Genomic DNA, 23,489 nt, shown 5'->3' with positions numbered 1-23,489 from the left:
TGAGCATCACAACTGTCCTTGAGTCAGTTCTGCTCCTTTAAATATACAAATAAAACCCATTGGCTCACCAAGTTGGATGGTGATAGGTGTAGATTAGTGAGTTGTAGGCTCTTTATCTGGGTGAGTCAGAAGATGTGTTGTGTATCCCCAGAAAATGTTCAAATATCTGATAGAGTCCCAAAAAGTAATTAAAAGTAAAGGTAATAAGCTCACAACTCTCTAGAATCTCAAGGAGATATATAGTGTGTCACTATCAGCAATTGTATCAATTGTATTATGATGTAGACAAAACACACCTTGATTAACTCTTCCTCTGAAAAAATTTAAACATAGCAAAAATATTTTAGGATACTGACCATCAATCAATGAGTAATATGATCCTGAAGATTTGGAGATTAACTTTGGTAACCCCTTTAATTTTCTCAACTTAACTGATAGGGAAGTGTGGAACAAGGAAACATAACTGAGTACTCAGCTATGTATAGTTCCACATGAACGGAGGAAGTACCCCAAACTAGATGGGAAAAACTCCTTGTGCTTAGAATGAACAGCGTGCAGAGACCATAAGGAGCAGGAATTAATTATATTACTCCCCATCTAATCACTATTGTTCATTATTTCCTGAGCACAAGGTAGAGTTCCTTAACTTACTGGGTACCATAACCTAAATATTTGGTTCTTTTACTGAGAAAATTGCAAACCAAGACAGAAAAGGCTCAGCAATGCTTCTAAACAGGTCATCTATGTCCTCCCACAAAACTCTCATTTGACACCTGCTGGGAAAGGTATGGGAATGGAGCGTCATTGGGTGTATCAACCAGACTCCAAGCCATGCTTTATACCCAGGAGTAGTTCGCCAACAAAATCTGGACTCCGTGTTTTAGAAGCACTTTTTGTTTTGCATTTTGACCTTTTTATAAATTTAGTTTCCTTTGATTTTCATTATCTTTTGAGAGACAAAGTTGGGTGGGTAGGAAGCTTGGAATGATATCAACAGGAAAGAATATAAACAGAACATATTGTATGAAAATACCCGAATTTTTAAAATTAATTAAAGAAAGAAAGATAGAAAGAATAGTGAAAATATAGAAATAAATAATGCGATGCTCAAGAACTTAAAACCTGTTATGTTTTCATGTATGATTAAGACTCTCAAGAATATAGAAGCAAGAAAATAATGAGCAGGAAATTTAATCAGTGGAAAGTGACTCAGAAATTACACAACTGATAGACGTCAGGCAATGACCACTAAAACTGCCCATGCTCGCCTATCAAGATGAGAGATTGACTGTGTTCCACACATAAACAAGGCAGTGATGGAACCCACAGGGATGGGAACGGCAAAGCCCACAACACAAAACACACTGGGTATGATTCATGGCAAATTCAGTATTGTGGTAGAATGATAAGGACATGTGAAGTCACTGCCTAGAATCGTTTCTAAGTAGGGATGGGGGCGGGAGAAACATGCAGAGATTATTTTTGTTAAATGAACCAAGAATGGCTAAATCTTAATTGGAATCTCTAAAGGGATTAGAAAGGAATACAAGTTTAAAGAAATAACTAGTCCAAAGAGGGACCCAAGGCCCACACGGGGGCCCTGGCAGCTCTGGACACACCATCCAGCCACAGCTCTAAAGTTGCACACTGGGGTTGTCTGTTCTAAGAACACAGAGGAAGGGTACATACACACTTCCCAGCATCTGGACTGTTTCCCGACAGTGATAATTGGGAGCTTTGTTTCTAAGAATTTACTGTGGGAGGTGTAACTCCAGCCTGGAGCTACTGGCTCTGGAAAAAGGCAGTAAAATGGTTGGTTCTGACCTCAGACAGACCCACAAGTCCTGAGAAAGCCCCACATGCTGGTGACCACTCAGGCACAAAACCAAAGTCCAGGGCTGAGCATGCATGCCTCATCTGTCTCCTCTGTATGCCTCTCTGACCTATCTGTGGGCACACCGGCCCAGGGGGAAGGGAGAACATACACCAGCATCCCCAGCTTCAGAGACAGCAAGATGACTAGAGGTCAGAGTAAAAAACATAAACAACAAAAACCAAAACCATATGACATCTCCAGTCTCAACTGTCCCAAAGAAATCAACCCTGAGAACTTAAACACAATTGAAACACAAGAAATGACCTCAAATCCATAGCAATGAAAATGATAATGGAGAAAACAAATAAAATTCATAAACAAATACAAGAAGATGCAGACAAACACACTGAAGACATTAAAGAGGTCTATAGAGAGGCACTGCAAGAAATTCAGAAAAAGACAATCAGATGAAGGAAATAAAAAAAGCAGTTCAATGGCTGAAGATGAAAATGGAAACAATGATAAAAGCACAGAAATAACAAAGCCAGGAACAGGAGAACTCAGAGAAGCAAGCAAGTAATGCAGACCTAAGTTTCTCTAACAGATTTCAGGAGATGGAGATATGAATATCGGCAGTAGAAGACACTATGGTTGAGCTTGAAACAGTAATCAAAGAAAATGCTAAATCTGAAATTTTTCTGACATAAAACATCCAAGAAATCAAAGGCACCATGAAAAAGACGAAATCGGAGGATAATAGGAATTGAGGAAAAAGAAGATGCCTGGCTTCAGGGCCCAGAAAATATCTTTAACAAAATCATAGAAGAAAAATTTCCCAATTTGAAGAAGGAGACGTATATAAATATCCAAGAGGCCTACAGAACACCAAATAAAATAGACCAGAAAAGAAAATCTTCCTACCACATAATAATAAAAACACAAAATATACAGAACAAAGAAATACTATTAAAAGCTGTAAGGGAAAAGGGCCAAATAACATTTAATGGCAAACCTATCAGAATTACACCTGAATTCTCAGCAAAGACTATAAAACCCAGAAGGACCTGAACAGAGGTCCTGCAAACCCTAGAGACTACAGATACCCAGCATGACTACTGTATCCAGCAAAATCTGCAAAAAAAAAAAAAAAAAAAAAAAAAAAAAAAAAAATCAATGGAGAAAACAAGATACTCCATGATAAAAACAAATTCAAACAGTACCTAACCACAAATCCAGCCTTACTGAAGTTACTAGAAGGAAAATTTCAACCCAAAGTTACATATTACAACCAAAATTATATGGGAAATAGATAACTACACTATCACAAAAGCATAACCACGCAAACACTGTATTGCAACCAACATCAAAATCAAAGAACTTAACAGTCACTGATCATTAATATCTCTCAACATCAATGGTTTCAATTCTCCAACACCAAACACAGACTAACTGAATGGATATATAAACAAGACCCAACATTCTTCTGCATGCAAGAAACACATCTTAGCCAGAAGAATAGACATTACCTCAGGGTAAAAGGATGGAAAAAGGTATTCCAAATAAATGGACAAAGGAAGCAAGCTGGTGTAGCCATTTTCATATCTAAGAAAATAGATTTTCAACCAAAATTAATGAAAAGAGATGAGGAAGGACACTTTATACTCATCAAAGTTAAAGTCAACCAAGATGAAATCACAAATCTGAACATCTATGCTCCCAATACAAGGACACCCATATTTGTATAAGAAATATTAACAAAGCTTACTCCACACATTGATCCCTATACATTGATAGTGGGGGACCTCAACACCCCACTTTCACCAAAATATAGGTCAATAAAACGGAAACTAAATAGAGAAACAATGACATTAACTAATGTCATGAATCAAATGGATCTAACAGATATCTACAGAACTTTTATCCCAAATACGAAAGATTATACCTTCTTCTTAGCACCTCATAGAACGTTCTCCAAAATTGATCATATAGTAAGTCACAAAACAAGCCTCAACAGATATAAGAAGATTGAAATAATACCTCGTATCTTATCAGATCACTGTGGACTAAAGCTGGACTTCAACAACAACTGAAATAACAAAAACCCTACGCATACATAGAAACTAAACAACTCTCTACTTAATGACAACTGGGTCAGGGAAGAAATAAAGAAAGAAAATAAGGACTTCCTAGAATTCAATGAAAATGAAGGAATAATGTACGCAAATTTATGGGACACATTGAAAGCAGTGCTAAGAGGAAAATTCATAGCACTAAGCACCTTCATAAAGAAACTTGAGTTATCTCATATAGGCAACTTAATGGCACATCTGGAAGCCCTAGAAAAAAAAAAAGAAGCAGAAATAACCAAAGGGAACAGATGACTGGAAATAACAAAACTCAGGGCTGAAATCAATAAATGATTGAGAACAATTCAAAGAATCAATAAATCCAGAAGCTGGTTCTTTGAGAAAATCAACAAGATAGATAATACCGTTAGCCAAACTAATGAAAAATCAGAAGTGAAAAGGGAGACATAACCACAGATACTGAAGAAATACAAAGAATCATAAGGTCCTACTTCAAAGGCTTGTAGGCCACAAAATTTGAAAATCTAAGGGAAATGGACAACTTTCTTGATTGTTTCTACCTGCCAAAGTCGAATCAAGATCAGATAAACAAATTAAATAGTCCTATTTCTCCTACAAAAATAGAAGTGGTCTCCCAACAACAACAACAAAAAAAAGGCCAGGGCCAGAAGGTTTTAGCACAGAATTCTATCAGACCTTTAAAGCCTTTAAAGAAGAGCTAATACAGATGCTCTTCAAGCTACTGTACAAAATAAAAATGGATGGAGCATTACCAAACTCCTTCTATGAGGCCACAGTCACCTTGATAACTAAACCTCACAGAGACTCTACAAAGAAATAGAATTTCAGACCATTTTTTTCTTATGAACATTGATGCAAAAATACTAAATAAAATACTTGCAAACCAAATCCAAGAACATATCAAAGATATCACTTACCATGACCATGATGCTTCTTTCCAGGCATGCAGGGATGATTCACTATATGGAAATCCACCAATGTAATCCACCATATAAACAAACTGAAAGAAAAAAACCACATGATCATATCCTTAGATGCTGAAAAAGCATTCGACAAAATACATTACCCATTTCTGTTTAAAGTTTTGGAAAGATCAGGGATACAAGGCACATACCTAAACATAGTAAAGGCTATATAGAGCAAGCCAATAGCCAAAATCAAATTAAATGGATAGAAAATCAGGGAAATTCCTCTAAAATCAGGGACTAGACAAGGCTGCCCACTTTCTCCGTATCTCTTCAATATAGCTGTTGGAGTTCTAGCCAGAGCATTAAGACAACAAAAGGAGAACAAAGGAATACAAATGGAAAAGGAGGAAGTCAAATTATCCCTATTTGCAGATGATATGATAGTGTACATAAGTGACCACCAAAATTCCACCAGAGAATTCCTATAGCTGATAAACACATTCAGCAAAGTGGCTGGATACAAAATTAACTCAAAAAATATCAGTAGCCTTCCTATATACAAATGACAAACATGCTTAGAGAGAAATTAGGGAAACTACACCCTTCACAATAGCCATAAGCAATATAAGGTATCTAAGAATAGCTCTAACCAAGCAAGTGAAAGACTTGTTTAAAAAAAAAATCAAATCTCTGATGAAGAAGATTGAAGAAGACATCAGAAGATTACAAGATCTCCCTTGTTCATGGAATGGGAGAATTAACATAGTAAAAATGGCCATATTATCAAAGACAACTTACAGACTCAATGCAATCCCTATCAAAATACCTACACAAATTTTAAAGATATTGAAAGATCAATTCTCAATTTCATATGGAAAAACAAAACACCCAGAACATCTAATACATTTCTATACAACAAAGATCCTTTGGAGGAACCTCCATTCCTGATCTCCAGCTGTACTATAGAGCAACAGTAATTAAAACATCATGGTACTGGCATAGCAACAGGCTGATTGACCAATGGAATTAAATTGAAGAACCAGAAATAAATTTACACACGTTTGGAATCTTGATTTTTTACAAAGAAGCCAAATATATTGAATGGAAAAAGTATAGCATCTTCAACAAATGGCTCTGGCCTAACTGGATGTCTATATTTAGAAAGATGCAAGTAGATCCATATTTATCAAGTACAAGTGGATTAAAGATCTCAACATAAAACTAGACACACTAAATCTGTTAGAAGAAAAAACAAGGAAGAGCCTGGAACTCATTGGCCTCAGAGACAACTTCCTGAACAGAATTCCAACAGCCCAGACCTTAAGGTCAACAATTAATAAATGGGACCTCATGAGGCTGAGAAGCTTCTGTAAGGCAGAAGACACTGTCAACAGAACAAAGCGACCGCCTACAGATTGGGAGAAGATCTTCACCAACCCTACATCTGACAAAGGTCTAATACACAAAATATATAAAGAGCTCAATAAATTAAACTCCACTAAACCAAATAAACCAATTAAGAAAGGGGGTTCAGAATTAAACAGAATTCTCAACAGAGGAACAGCGAATGGCTGAAAAAACATTTAAAGAAATGCTCAACATCCTTAACCATCAGAGAAATGGAAATCAAAATGACCTTGATATTCTATTATACACCCATCAGAATGGCTAAGATAAAAAACTCAAGTGACAGTACATGCTGGCAAGGATGTGGAGAAAGGGGAGCACTTCTTCATTATTGGTGGGAGTGCAAACTTGTACAACCACAATGGAAATCGATCTGGTGCTTTCTCAGAAAACTGGGAATAGGGCTACCTCAAGACCCAGCTATTCCACTCCTTTGAGTATACCAAGAAGATGCTCTACTGCACAACAGGGACATATGCTCAACCATGTTCATAATAGCCTTACTCATGATAGCCAGAACCTAGAAACAACCTAAATGTCCCTCAGTCAAAGAATGGATAAAGAAACTGTGGTACATTTACACTATGGAATATTACTCAGTTATTAAAAACAAGGAAATCCTGAAATTTATAGGCAAATGGATGGAACTAGAAATGATCATCCTGAGTGAGTTAACCCAGACCTAGAAAGACTCACATGTTATATATTCACTTATAATTGGACACTAACCCAAAATGGATGTCCAATGAAAGTCTTTATGTACCAGGTGATCAGAATATGTGGAGACTTCTTATTGTGACTCTAGGTGAGGGAAAAATGGGAGAATGAGGGAATAGAAGGATCTAGAGGGTCCTAGAAACCCACAAGAAGAGCATCATGACAGGTGAATCTAGACCCATGGGAGTCTGCACAACCTACTGCACTAACCAAGGACAACACATGCAGTAAACATTGAACCCCTATTCAGATCTAGACAATGGACAGGAAATTTTCTACAGTTGATTGGAGAGCAGGGACTGACTCGGACATGAATTCTGATGCCCCATACTTGAGGACTTCCTCTTGGTGGGAAGGCCTTGTGGTACTCAAAGGAAGGATAAGCAGGCTACCAGTATGAGACTTGATTGGCTGTGATTATATCATGGGGGAGGAGATCCCCATTCTGTCACAGACCTAGGGAAGGGGAATAGAGTAAAAGAGGGAAGGAGGGAGGAATGGGAGTATATAAGGGAGGGGATAACAATTGAGATATAATCTAAATATATTAGTAAAAATATATTTGAAAGCAACATAGATGAAAAAGTTCTAATACTCTTTGTTAAATATGGAATTTTCCCAAAATAAATGACTGTTACTCTTAAAAGAAGATTACTCTAACTTAAGGTAATCTTAAAGATGTAGGCTGGACCACCTCTGGGGCAAGAAGCACTTTCTCAGTTTCTCAGAGACAAATGAGGTGAGACTGAAAGACCTGATGATTTGTAATTATTCTGAACAAAATAGAAGACAGAAAACAATAGGCCAAATATAAAATAAATAATAGGATGATATTAGTAATTTCTAGGCAGAAGGCCTCCTCTGTTTTAAAATTCTAACTTCCATGTGCAACCAGAGCTGCAGATGGAAAATATGCTCTGTATGAGGTGGGGTAGGGGGAGTGTGTGTGTGTGTGTGTGTGTGTGTGTGTGTGTGTGTGTGTGTGTGTGTGTGTGTGCTTTACAGGTGATTGTAGGTGGAGGCCACAGGTTCACCTTTAGTGTCATTTCTTTATATTTTAAGAGAGGATCTTTCATGGACTGGAGCTTGCCAAGTAGGCTAGGCTGACTGGCAAATGAGCTACATCACTTATTTTTTTCTCCCCTTCATCATACAGGGACTAGAAGCATGTGCTACCACAACTGGATGGTTTGTGCAAGTTCTTTAGATCAAACTGAGGTTCTCATGCTTGCAAAGCAAGACGTTGCCTACTGACTATTGGCCCTTTACTAAAAAACTTTTTAAAAAGTATATTTCTATACTAAATAACATCAAGCTTTTTTTTTTTTTTACCATTTGCTACACCTTAATAGCAGCTATTTACATAGTGTTTCCTTTGTACTAGGTTTGATAAGAAGTAAGGAGTTTATATGACTTATAGAAGGAAAGATGTATGTCTTCTGCAAATGTTGTACTATTTTATCTAAGGACATTTTAGCATCTGGGAGAATGTTCCAAGGACCAACGAAATGTGAATATGCAGGGATGACTGTTCTCTCAGATCCTGACTATATGATTGCTAGTTGGATAACAGCACAAGGCAAGACTACATATGATACTATAAATAAAAAGACATGAATAAGTTAAAAACAAAAGAATTAATGCCAAGTCCAAGCCATACTGAAACCAAGCAGAACTGAGCATACAATCTCCCACTAGATGTGGAGCAAATGACCACTATTAGCTGTTGAAAGAGAAACAGGCAGTTTTCACTATGGATGTATTTCCTAATAAATGTATGATATTCTAGTGGATGACACCTCTGACACTATTTGTGCAGCACAGTTCACCTTAAATGTTTTTATAAAGTTAAGAAGGACAAAATATTGGTTTTAGGTAAGGGGTTATGGATCTGGGAAGAGTTGGGTATGTATGTGAATGTGACTACACATGTTTAAGAAACTGAAAACTCATAAGGGACTAAGTAAAAATAACAAACAAAGCAAAATCTTTTCTAATAAATACTATTTTATACCATGGAAAATTTATCATTTGATTTTCACAGAGAAGGAAATATGAGTATTGGAAAAGGCACATCTCAGGGACACACTAAATTAGTAGTAAGCTAAATGACACACTTCTAAATAACCTGAGTATCAAAGAAAGAATCAAAATAAAAATTATAAAACAAATAGAATTGGATAAAAAAGAAAATGCAACCTACTTAAAGGTAAATAAAGCACCTAAAGCAACAAAGGAAGCATTTTACAACTAAGTAACTATTTTAGATTACAAGGGAAATGCAGAATAGAACCCCAAAGTGAACATAAAGAAAATGGATAGAAATCCACAGTAGTAAGACAGATAGACCTTCCCATGAACCTCCTGAAGCAAACTTTAAAAATTCCTTCATCCCACAGGCTTCTGGACACCTTGACTCAACTCTGAAATTCCCAATGAACAACCACAACAAAGTACTGGGATAATAGCTCCATTAATCATTATTTTGTGTTGCTATGATTAAGTAAAAATCTGGTTTAAAAAACAATATTAAAGAGGAGAGGTTCATTTTTACCTCAGTTTGATGATGCAGACTCATCATTTATGGAAGAAATTTCTTGGCAGGCTGTTTTTGGTTCGTAGATGGGTCAGAAAGTTGGCAAATATTAATGGCGGCATCACTTCTTCCTCATTTTATTTAACCTGAGTCGTGCCCATAGAATGGTATGGCCTACTTTCATTGTGCGTCCTCCCATCCCTGTTAAGTTTCTCTCAAACAGTTTTGGTAGAATCACCCAGAAATGTGTCTCCAATGTAATTTTAAGTTCATTTATGTTATTAGTGGAGATTACAAAAACACAATGGCTAAAATGGTTTTTAATATTAATTTTAACCGTACAAGTCACTTCATGTAATTATTTTTCTTCATGCATTCTGCTGTTGTAAAGCAATACTCATGAATTTTGGCTTCCATTTCTTCAAGTAATATATGGAAAGCAGAATGTATAAAACTTTACCACAAATCCTCTTTCAGCTCGCAAAGTTTGTCCATAATGGAAACTACAATGATACTTGATTATCTTGGGCAATTTGAAAGAACCAACTAAAATCAGAAATGAATGACGCTTAGGAGTATGAAGTAATTTGCTACAATACAAAGGTTTGCAAGGGGAAGAAGAATACATTCAGAAGAAATACCAAGAAGTGGAGATTAGAGACAGGATGCTGGCTTTCAATGTTCTCAAACATAAACTCTTGATGATGCCACAACAGTCTGGAACAGACCATAGATCTCCAGCATGCCTCTGAATGTTCCATGCTCTAGAAGGCTGCAATTCCCAATTAAGGAAAGTTCAGCCCAGTTCTATCTTTGGTAGCCAAACCCTATACAGCATGCTGGCTGCACAATCTCACATTCCAAGAGACAAATAGAGAAATGTTACTTTGCCCTGAGGTGAACTATAACAATTTTAAGTCCTAATTTTCTAAGACAATGTCTAGCTCTGTCAGCCACCCAAAAGAAAATGAAGGTTGAAATTACTTCAACTGGGACATGTTTGAGAATAACTGTTTAGTTAGCTTTAGGAATATACAATGTGGATTTTTAAAATGAATTTCTATAAAGACTAATTTACATTTTCTCTGAATGCATAAGTTGGTGGTCATTGGAATGCAAGTTGACAAGAGTACAAACTGTATTTGAGAATGCCATGGCTTGGTCCCCCACCGAAGATTTGAAGAATAAATAGCATATTGTCCTTTATCATTTAACTCAAACTGATACTGATTAGGAAGCCCCTTAACTTGGGGCTGGTCTCATCCTATCCAAAGGTGCTATGCAAGCTGACAAGGAAAAATATTTATCAATTGTTACCAAAAATTATATTCAACTATAAAGCCTGCCAATAACAATAATGACTCCCCTGCTAGAGTGTCTCCAAGATGCAGTAGTGACAGTTACATCATGGGTGAAACTAACATGTGTCTAGTTGGATTTTAGGCACACTTAATAATAGAGAACTTATACTTGATACTGTTTTAAACCTAGCAAAGAATCCATCACTGGAGAAGCCGTACACTCTGTAGAAGAATCTACTAATGCCATTTTGGTAAATTAAATTGATATTATTACTAATTGCCTTACATATTAATTATCCTTATACTATAAATAATTGCAACTCTCACTCCTCATTATTGAATTTTATTTTTCTAGTAGATATATGCTATTACAGAAATCTATAACTGGTTAAATGTAGACAATATGGAACAATGGAGTGCCATTTCCAAATGTGAGTTCAAGATAGTCACAAACATTTAGTACAAAGTTGTGAGTTTGCTGTGCTTTAGGAAATAGGTAAGTTCTGTAGACTCAGCTCAATAGTTACCTGAGTCTGGGAAGGGTACTGCCTAGTCATAGCTGGCTGATGATTGTGGAAAGCCAGAGGGAAGATTTCATTATTCCTGCCCTTGGGCCACATTAGGGGAAGCACCTTCTAATATGCATAAGACCTTATACTCCAACGGTCGCCCCACCAAATGTACCTACATAATATGGAATCAAAGATCAAGTAATGTATACTTCTCATCTGGGATGAAAGGATGGGTGCTCATGTGCCCTGTGCACTGAGAAGATGCTTTCTGATACACCATCCTTGGATACATGATTTTGCATTCTTTTTTGCTTGCTTATTCCACTTTTTTTTTTCATAGAAAGAAGCCATGGAAGTGGTCTTCACATTCTCACTTTAGGACAAAAGAAAATAATAATTGGAATTGAGAACATACAACACATTCTGACATACAAAGAAAGCAAAGCACATTTCCAAATAGCCCAGAGATTGTGAAAAATGTTTTTCTGATGAAAGTCACCTTCAAGTAGAAGTCACCTGAGCCTTGTCTATAAAGTGTGGTTAGGGACCGCCAGGCAATATGGCACAAGTACATAAGTCCCTAAGCAGTAAAAAGCTCATATGCTTTGCCTTCTAAAAGCATAATTTCATAAAATTTCCTAATAAATGTAATAATGAATCAAATGGAAATTAGGAATATTAAAATATTTGAATACATCTCTGAATAAACAGAAAATGCATGGTGCATGAAGACCTCTTCTTAGCTGTAGCTGTCTGGTTTCTATGTAAGTAAAGCAGGCCTGGCAAACCCTTACAATGCAAACAGAATGAGCATAGAATAGTTCGTACTTTATAACAATTCAGGCTGGCCAATGAGAGGTTGTTTTTCTTAGCCCTTTTTTAACCAAATTCCTAATCAGAAGTAAATATGTCAACGATGAGTCAATAACAAAGCTCCTGTCTAAAATGGAAGCTATAACAACAAACACTGCCTGACTGCCCTGTAAACTGCAGCTTACTTATGAGCAATTGAATCTCATTATTTCAGCCAAATTATGTTTTACTGCAGCGTGAAGCCAAAGAGAGAAAAAAAATAATGTTTTTTCTTCTGATTTCAGTGATTTGAAAAAAACACTGAACTCCCAAGAAAATGTGATTGTCCTCTCATCCAAGAGGGATTGCATTAGATTCAAAACTGAGAAAACACTGTTGACTAAGAAGATCCGGAAAAGCATATGCATCATACGTACATATGTGTAAAGATATATGACAATTATGTTCTATCTTGGTAGATGGCTCTTTATCCTGTGTGTAGTTCACATACATTTTTAGAGAAGTAATGTCACCATCTTGGTTATGGTTGCTGTTGCTATGATGAAATGCCAGGACCAAAAACTTGGAGACAAAAGAAGGGGCAAGGTGCTGGTTACTGGCTTGTCCCACATGCCTTGATCAGCCTACTTTTTTATAGAACCTATGAGCACCAACACAAGGATGCCACCACCTGCAATGGGTTGGGCCCTACAACAATAATCATTAGTTTAGAAATGTTCCATCTGCTTTCTTACGACCCAATCTTATTGAGATATATGTGCATTTGAAGTTTCTTCCTCTCCCATGACTATAGCTTGAATCATGTTGACATAAAAGTATCCAGCACTGTAACCATTGGGAAAAAGCACATAAAGAATGCTTAAAACTGTTTGGTTTTGCCATAAAATGCCAGTATGTTATGTATTTCAGAATATGTAATTGTCTTACTAATGTCAATGCATTATGACTAATGCTAAAAATATAACCATAAATGGAGGCAGGTGCTATGTTAAAATATTAACCATATGCTAATTAGATTATCACCTAACATGTTAAAGAAACATTGAGTTGCTTCTTCAAATGAGCCACTTAGGCTTTAAACATTTAACAATTTTCATGACTTACACCTACAGAATGGAAATATCATTCAAACTGGTTTTGCATTTAAATAGGAAGGTAGCTAGATTTTATTTGTGAATCTAAACTGTCCAATTGCAAGTGTAACTTCAGAGTAACAAAATTATTGAGATTCTGTTGTTGTTCTTGTTCTTGTTTATATTTTTGTTTGTTTTGTTGGTCTTACTCTGAGTTTGAATTTCATTCTCAGACACAATCATCAACAATGGCAGCGATATTTGCTAGCATCCTAAGTTACAACAATAAATAAATGTCATACAGCCTCAGAAAGGCAGGGTAGGAAAATAGTGCATTACTGTAATTGCTCAGTTTTGCTCTAGAGATTACTGATGACAATGACAGTAAGCAGTACCTCTCATATAAGCACATAGACATCCTATGGAGAATTTCAGGCCAGGTTACTGAGTACAGGGGATGCTCAGACAATCTACAATTCTAGCACTTGGAAAAGAGTGTCAGCAGGATTTTCCATGGGTCCCAGTTCATCTTGACATATAGTATGAGGCTGTGAATTGAGAGAAAGAAGGAGGGGAGAATTTCTAATTTGAAACAAGCCAACAGAATAGGAAAATGCTTTACTTCAGCAAATAACTAAATACCACATCTAACATCTGATTATAACTCTCAATAAGTTAGCTGCCTCTACTCAGGCCTCCCATATACATACTCATAAAAAAGTGGTTGTTGAGTATTTAAAGCTGGAAATCAGGCAGGAAGTTAACAATCCATTGGCATTCTAGTTGTGTGTAGCAGTAGCTTTAGATTTTTTTTTTCATTACATAGTTTTTAAAGACTGTCTATCTCTTTTTGTAGCATGTCAAGCTCAATTTTTATAAACTACCTATGTTCTCAGGAGAGAAGGCAGCATCCATGGTCCAGCTTGTAAGATTTTTTCCATTCCAAATCTGACATACTTTACATAATTTGTGTCTTATCCAGTAGGAGTTCGAAAGTGAAATTTGTAGTAATGGCTTTGAGGCTCTTGCTGAAAAGTGACCTTTGTAGTTGTTGTCTTCTCACTATTTATTTGAATTCTGTCTGCTGTAGACTGGTATTTTTTTTTTCTTTTTTTGTTTTGTTTTGTTTTTTTATTAATTTATTCTTGTTACATCTCAATGTTTATCCCATCCCTTGTATCCTCCCATTCTCCCCCCCATTTTCCCATTATTCCCCTCCCCTATGACTGTTCCTGGGGGGGATTACCTCCCCCTGTATATTCTCATAGGGTATCGAGTCTCTTCTTGGCTACCTGCTGTCCTTCCTCTGAGTGCCACCAGGTCTCTCCCTCCCTCAATAGAAGAGTGGATAAAGAAACTGTGGTACATATACACTATGGAATACTACTCAGCTATTAAAAACAAGGAATTCCCGAAATTTGTGGATAAATGGATTGAGCTAGAAATGATCATAATGAGTGAGTTAACCCAGAAGCAGAAAGAATCAAATGGTATATACTCACTTATATCTGCATAGTAGACTGGTATTTTAATTTAGAAATTAAGCCCTGTTAGGACTGGCTAAGTTCTGTTGAGCTGACAAACAGACCCAAATATTTCAGGGGTGTGAAATGAGTCCTTCCCTAAGTACACACCATAGAGCAGCAGTTCTCATATAGAAATGGTGCTACTCAGTTTCCTCAAGAAGGAGACTACTTTGACATACTCACTAACTCATAAAACTACTCAGAAGTCAGACTGATGTATTTGGTTATACTTTGGGGACAAAACCCCTGGTCTCACTTCACGCTGATAAAGAAAAATTTGGTGAATAACAGTTACGCTGGCATTCCACAGAGAACATTTCTTTCAACACTGGGCTAGTTTGAATGTTAAAACTTTTCAAGTCTACCTCTGGATTTGCTCAGGACATTTCAAAATCCATTACCTTTGTTACACTAGTCTTATTTGATCCTTGGTATGCCAAAGTCACAATTATAAATTATCTTAATCAAGTAAGAGTCTAAAGGGATTTTTCCATCCAAAAGTCTATAGTCATACAGAAACTTAAATGACTATTGTGTCCAAAAATCATTTAAAATACCTAAAGTATTCAATATAATCAGATAATTTAAAAGTAAAGTCATTCAATCATATAATCAGGATAAAAACATATCAAAGAAGTTAATAGTGCACAGTATATAGCTGAGAGTAGCATATTTTCTGGAAATTTATCTATAAATTATTTATATGAAAATGTCTTATATTCTTCATGGGAACAACATTAGTCATTGGTGGTTGTGATTTCTAGGATAATATTCCAATTTCGGATTAGTTCAGAGGCCTGTATGTTCAAAACGAAACTGTGCAGTGCGAACCAGGATCACATATCCTACACCTTGTTCCTGCTTAGTGATGTTATTGAACACAACCAGGGATTCAAAGAACATATGCTCGCTACATATAGCTTATGCTAATGCAGGGACAAGCCTTTTTAATTAGAGAAAAATGAAGAGGCAGGCAGAGACTTTGCAGATATGTTGAAGGAGACTTAGGAGTATTTTCAAGGGTTTGTCTGTTATTGGCAGCAGATCTTAATTACTCCTAATTGCCACTTCAGATTGTATGATGTCCTTGCCTTAATACAGGTACACTATAACAATACTTTAAAATTCCAAGCTATGATTAGTCTATTGTTGCAATGGTGATTGCAACAGTGAGGGGGAGAATACAAAGTTAATGAGTAACACAAAGAAAAGAATTGGGAAAATGCACTGTGCTGAGGAGAGCATTTTTTAACTCATGAAAGAGGAAACAGTATCGTGGAAGTGAGGAACCAGGGTGCAACGAGGTTGCTATAGTGTATGTTAAGCCCTTCATTTGGGCCCAGCTCATACGCAGGCTGTGGTGGCATAGGTCTGAAATACCAGAAGGAAGAAGCAAAAGAATTACAAGCCCGAGTCCATTCTTGGTTCATAGAAGTTGGAGGCTAGCCTGGGCTAAATGAGACCCTGTGGGAAAACAGAACGACAATATTAACAACACTGAAGCAGATATGTTCTCACTAGGAGGGGTTGTCAGCTGGTGAGTTAGCTATTGCTGCAAAACATGATTGATTTAAATGAGACATTAAAATTCATTTTAATTATGGTATAGAGGAATATGAATCAGGCAATTTATATAACCTAAGGCCATATGAGAATGGAGACCAGAACTGTTTAATCCTTAATGTATCTGTGTGAGACTTAAGCTTCTGGGATGACAGACGGAGGGGATGGAAGACATGGAAAGAGTTGAGGAGGTTCATCAAGATGAGTTTAATGTTTAATGTTCAAAAGGCGCTTTCTACTTAGCTCCTGAAGTTAAATAGGAATCCCCACAGTCCCATGTGCTTGTAAATGGGGCTATCCCAGTGTGTGTATTCTGTGTTTGGGAGTCAACTGCACAGAATCTTCTGGGTTGCTTCCTTATTAGAATAAATTATCTCTACTCTCCTTTTGTTTGTGTCCCACCCCTACTCCCTCACCAGGTTCAATCTGGGCAATTTACTCACAGAAAAATCACAGATTAAATTATTAGATGCAAAACCACTGACCAATTCAGAGCCATGCGAGCACAGGGCTGGTGGGATTGGAGACATATCAAAGTGATTCCTGTGAGTGGCATCTGTACCCAGCACCTGCTGTGGGAGCAGGCACTGAGCTATGAAGTTCAGCACATATCATTTTGATTTAGCATTTAATCAGTCTTGGAGTGTTTATCTGCTCCGTGAGCATAGCCAGGGCCAGGAGGCTAAGTGGCACCTTCCCAGGTTGAAGTCAGAAGAAACAGACAGCTGAACAGAATGCTGACAGGGGAGGGAGACCACTAGGGAGGGGCTTACCACTGCACAAACTCTGGAGTTTGAAGTGGTGCCTTTGTGCTCCTGTCATTTCTATCAGCTCCTACCTAGAATCCCCCTCCCCACTCTCCAAGTCAACAGGCAGACACCTGGGAGGCGATCACCAGCAGTGACAGGTAAATGAAACCACCCTCAAGTTCAAGCTGTCTACACACCTCAAGGCAATTCTCTGAAATCAAACCCTTCTGGTAAATATTTCCATTTGTGTACTCACCACTTTCTCTGTGGTCATCCTAGGTGTGGGTTTATGGAACACTAGATCATCAATCAAGAGGTATTCATCCCTCGAGTCAGACAGCAATGCCTTGGTTCCCCAGCTTCCTTTAGATCAACTGCTTGTCCAAGGGTACCTGCAGTTTAACAGTGATTGCCTAATGGGAATGGACTCAGCCTGAAATATGGCTGCAAGTAGTGCATTATGGTCTCTGAAGGGAAAGGATTCTCATGAGCCGGAAGCCTGGGAAGACATAGCAGCACTGCCGATGTCCTTTTAGGAAGAGCTAAGCCACTAAGATTATCAGGAAAGTGGAAAGAAGCCAGTTTAACAGACCTTGCCAGGAGATAACCAAGTTGGAAAATGTTGTTTTACAAAATTATATAATTTTAAAAGCATACATATGTTAATGAGTGAAAATTACATATAGTTTAATACAAAATTATATCCTCAGACATGTCACACCTTTCCTGAATCACAATCCGTTCTTCAATATGTGCAATGGAGTGAACAGGTTCTGAAAGCTCAGAAAACATTAGAATTACTGTGGAAGTGTCTGGGCTTTGATTAGTTTTGCTTGACTTCTTCTAGAAATACTTCCAATCTCCTTTTGGGTACCAACCGAGTTTGCAGACTTTCTCCATAACCATATCTACCCCTCTCATTTACGAGTCTTCAATGACAGAACTTACACTGAGGAGCACGACGAGGGAAGCCTGGTTAGCACTCCATTGATGACCCATTTCCCCAAATATGGTGGCAGCAAGTTAATTATTCCCTACTTCTCAAATTGGCTCCACCCCAATTGTATTCGGCTTTCTATTTTGTAATGAATTCTAATGTACTCACTTCTTCTCAGGTATTATGAAGGCTGATAGTGACAGCCACAATAAAGTGAGCGCAAGGTCATACAACAATATGGGAGGGAGAATGAGCTACAATTAAGCCAGCATAATTGCATATAAGCAACACCCTCCAAAGCATGAACAATAAATCTTTGGCTCAAAGTAATGAGGGATCGAGAGCAGAGGACTACGGGGCTGTACCATAGAGCAGAGCTAAAGCTCACCGTGGAGAAGATTCAGCACAATTTTCAGATATGCTCAACCCCACAAATAAGCCTGTTTCCTAAACGCATGACATTTTCTCTCTAGAGTGCGTTCAATTCATTCCTGGCTTTCGTAGGGCAAAAAGTTGCAACTCCTTTTACTACATGAGTTGGGGTTCAATTGTCAGGGTAATAGCTTACTGACAATTTCCAAATCAGAACTTTATCAACGCAGCATTCAAATGAACTCAAGGCCCACTACATAGATTAGTGCTTTCATCTCAGCAGCCGGTTGAGTGCACATTTACTTTGAAACGATTTTTAAAACCCAGTGTCACTACCTAACAGAGGTAGTCATACTTTTCAGGATTGTCCTGAGGTAGGCTCACAGGAAGATGGGACTGAGACACACAGGTCTGTGCTAAAATGAGCAGTTATTACTGTTTAGCTCTTCCTGGTGAAGTGTCAAAGAAGTCACTGTGAACCAAGAGATAGAAAAAGAACACAAAGGTGGAGGGTTTAGTTTTGTTTAGAAGTCATCGCTGTCTGTGGGATTGACTTAAAATTAGCTGAGTCTACTTGCTTTTACATTACACAAGCAACACCAGTTTACATAGGTTGGGGGATATACTACACGGATACAGGGCTTTCCCGGAGTGCTCAGATTCTGAGCTCAATGTTTTGTAGGGAATGCACATGATCACACACACACACACACACACACACACACACACACACACACACACACACACGTGCACAACAATGAACAACAAGGCAAACACTCAGAAACTTAGGGAGCTTATTCAACTTCTTTTTTTTTTTTTTTTTTTTTTTTTTTTTTTTTTTTTTTTTTTTTTATATAATTATTCTTGTTACATCTCAATGTTTATCCCATCCCTTGTATCCTCCCATTCCTCCCCCCCCCATTTTTCCCATTATTCCCCCTCCCCTATGACTGTTCCTGAGGGGGATTACGTCCCCCTATATATTCTCATAGGGTATCAAGTCTCTTCTTGGCTACTTGCTGTCCTTCCTCTGAGTGCCACCAGGTCTCCCCCTCCAGGGGACATGGTCAAATGTGAGGCACCAGAGTATGTGAGAAAGTCGTATCACACTCTCCACTCAACTGTGGAGAATATTCTGACCATTGGCTAGATCTGGGAAGGGGTTTAAAGTTTACCTCCTGTATTGTCCTAGGCTGGTGCCTTAGTTTGAGCGGGACCCCTGGACCCAAATCTGCCTATCATATTGTTCTACTTGTAGATTTCTAGGACCCTCTGGATCCTTTTATTTTGCTGTTCTCCCATGCGTCTCTCATTTAGAGTCCCAATAGGATGCCTTCCCCTCTGTCCCAGTTTCCTGGTAAGTGAAGGCTTTCGTGGGACATGCCCCTTGGGCTAGTATGCAGATATAAGTGAGTATATACCATTTGATTCTTTCTGCTTCTGGTTATTCAACTTCTAAACATTGTCTGTTCCTGTTCTTAGAGGTTCCAGTGTTAAGCTTTCCCCCAGGAATGCATCGTTCTGTGAGGCTAAGTGAGGTCAGTATGATGACATAAGAGATGTGAAAACCACAGGTCAACCAGTTGTCTAACCATGAGTTCTTGATCATCAAGTAATAGGAAGTCACCAAATGAAGCATCACTGCAGGAGAGAGGCAGAGGCACTACAGCTGTAGTAAAGCTGCTTGACCGACCTCGTAGAGCCTGCATCGCACCTACCTCTCCTTGAAAACTTGCAAATGGATGTTTCTGATCCACCAGAAAAGCACTTGTGTCAGAGGCACTTCGGAAACTGGGTTTTATTTGGTTAGCCTTTTGGTGGCTACGAACATCTAAAAGTCAAATTCACTGCTTGCCCATTCACAAACAACCAGACTAGAAGGAACCTTAACTTTGAAGTATTTTCCTTAGATGAGATGGGAAAAGACATATATGGGTCCATAAGAAAAATAGTAGGACCAAGATAAAGTAGAAAAGCAAAAAATATAGGGAGGAGGCTTTAGACACCAATGGCAAACAAATGTCAAGGGAAAGGAAAAATATGAAGATATTTGATTGCTTTGGATTTTTAATGGATGTCAGTATTTTATGTTTTTATTTATATTTTGAGAACTTTATACAACATATTTTGATAGTATTGCCCCCCCCTCCAATCTGGTTCTCCTTGCCTCTATGTCCACTCAAATCTTAAAAACAAAAACAAAAACAGCAAAATTCACAGCAAAAGTTCACAAAAAATACAGTCTGCTCTGTACTGACCAACTAGCGGAACATTCATATTTCAAAAGCCCTTTCTGTGTATCTTTTATTATATAACTCCCTGTGTGGGTGGGGACACAACTAGGACAGACCAAGAAAACACATGAATACCTACCCACTGCCCCACCCTCCCACCCCCACTAAAATTCACAGGCAATAATGAATAAAGAGTTGAAACACTCAGGAACCTAGTGAGTTTATTTGACTTCTAATAATTGTCAGTTCCCCCTTCCTAGTGGTTCTGTTATCAGTCCTCTCCCAAGGAATGCTTAGTCTTTTATGGGGGTAAGTAAGGTCATGACCAAGACACATGTCAAAATCATAGGTCAGCAAATTGTGTGATAGTGAGCTAATAATTTGTCCTACCGCTTCCCGGAAGTAACAGCTACAACCCTGGGTCCAGTGTGTGTAGCACTTATAAACCTATTGACACGCAGATTCAAGTGAATGTTTGCTTAATGTCCAAAAGCTGACTGGGAAACCAGTGACAGTGAGGCTGGAAGGAAATTAGGAGATCCAGTCTTCCTGCAGAAATGGATCAGGCGTTTTTTGTTTTTTTTTAAATCTTTTTGCTTACCAATTAAAAATACATCATTTAATTTTACATAATTTTTTGCTTAACTAAAAAGAAAATATGTTTTATTAAAACAAACAAACAAACAAACAAACAGAACATAACCACAAAACGAAATACAACCATTGTGATTCAAGCCCTGGAAAATATCCAGCTAGCAACAACGTGAAGATTTAATATTATTACATGCACAAAATATAAAGCCTAGTGCTCATCCAAGCATATTTCAATCAAAGCCCTCTTTGGGAATCTTCCTACTGACAATACAATTTCATTCAAAATAAACAATAAGATGCAAAAGCTACAGTAAGCAGTTTAGGAAATTACATATCAAATATCCTCCTGGTGCCTGGGGGGCTTGTGAGCTGTTTTTCCTACCAGGTCTCATTGCATATGCAGATTTAAATAATTCACTTGTTTAAGAGATCTCCTGGTCTCTTTTCACTCAAACGCTTCAGCAGAAAGTTGCCTAGCAGTCATGTCAACAGTAAAGGAAATAAAGGATCTCCTGCCCGTTTGACAGAAATGATATGAAAATAAGAATGCCTATGATTTTACAGTAGAGTCGGGTAACAATAGTATATTCACCCAAAATCAGTTCCCCATATGTGTGACTTCAGAAGCCCTAGTGTTCCCTTCTGAAATACATACTTACCCACTGAGTATCGTTGTAGGTATGGCTCTTTATTGGAGATATTGGGTATTCCGCCTTTTCAATTAACAGGTGAGAATTAGAGAAAGAGATGCCGGCTGAGTCACAGGAGCAGTGACTCCTGTGAAAGGAAGTAGAGTGAAAAGAACATCACCTACATGATGTCACTCTTCCTTCCCACAAGGATACCATGCAAGGTATTTTGTATCCTTCCTCAATAGCCTCAGATCCCATGGAGACACTAGAGTCTTACAATGCTTGCTAGTCTTACAGAACATAGAACAGTATTCATATGTAATATAAACGTACTTACATATTTTACATCAGCTCACAATTGTTTATAGATCATTCTTCAGTGCAGATGTTATATAGTTATAGAATCTAGTTGAGGAAAAATGACAAGAAAAAGGTCTGTGCATGTGCGCAAAGGCTTTTTTTTTTTTTTTTTTTTTTTTTTTTTTTTTTTTTTTTTTCTGATACCTTCAGTCTGCAATTAGGTAAATTCTTGGTAGCAGATATTCTCTCTTTCTATTTCTTAATATCACTTTCTCTTCCTGCTTCACACACACACACATATATGTTCATATATATACATACATGTATATATATATGTGTATGTATGCACACAGACAACCAGATACATGCATGCACATTTATCTTTAATGTGGGTACACACTTTCCAATGCCCAAGTTGTGTAGACTTTGATTAGCTTGACTAAATCTCCAGTTCTCTGATGTTTGCATAGTTTTCCTCTGATGATCTGGCCAATATTAGAATAATAAAATAAAAAGACAACAACAATAAACCAACCAAAGTCTTGTGTAAAAGAGGAAATTTACAAAATCAATGTCTGCTGTACAAGTTGCACTGAGCCAGCTAGTCTGAGCTTTGGCACTAAACGTCCACATGGAGACGGTCTGATGATTAAAATGTTGAAATCTTTACAGAGGTCCCTTTTTATTTCATTTGTAAATTTTAAAGAATTTTTTGATTGAGCATACATCAGAGTGGGTATGAAAATGTTTTTTTAAAATCAGTCTATTTCAGCCGAAATTTAACTCTGAAATAGACTCGGAAGCATGGTGGATCATGAAGACCCACAGTGAGTTTGGCTAAATGTGCCCATACAGCCTATGGAATCTAACGAATGTTTGGTTTTATCTCTGTAAAAACTTAGCAGCTATTCCAAGACTCTAAGTACATCAAGTTTATATTAGGTGACATAGTAGGTTATTATATATGATCTGTTATGACATGCTAGATATATATTTGAATACATAAGCATCCCTGTACTTAAATCATAGGAACTCGAAGTACGACCAACCACCTAACCACTCGCAGCACTCACTTACTTGTTGGGAACTTCCATATAAACAGGAAATTTATAAGGAAGGTTATTTCAACTTCGATGCTGGCTTTCACTGTTTTCTAAGACAACAATTCTCATTGGGAATTTGTGTGGCTCAGGGAGCAGAAGAGGGTTTTGTGATATGATAGACTGAAAAGGACAGATACTGGTGAAAATAGTAAGTCTTAAGTCTGGAGAAATGAAAGCTAATTGGTCTACAGTGCTGTCCTGAGACAGGGATTGTGCGGGTTGTCTGTATGAGTAGAAAGAGACTTAAAGCTTTCTTGCTAACAATATTCAGTATTTCAGACATTGTGG

Source organism: Acomys russatus, chromosome 20 (assembly GCF_903995435.1).
Source record: "Acomys russatus chromosome 20, mAcoRus1.1, whole genome shotgun sequence".
NCBI classification, from domain to species: Eukaryota; Metazoa; Chordata; class Mammalia; order Rodentia; family Muridae; genus Acomys; species Acomys russatus.
Note: the sequence above shows the minus strand (reverse complement) of the source record.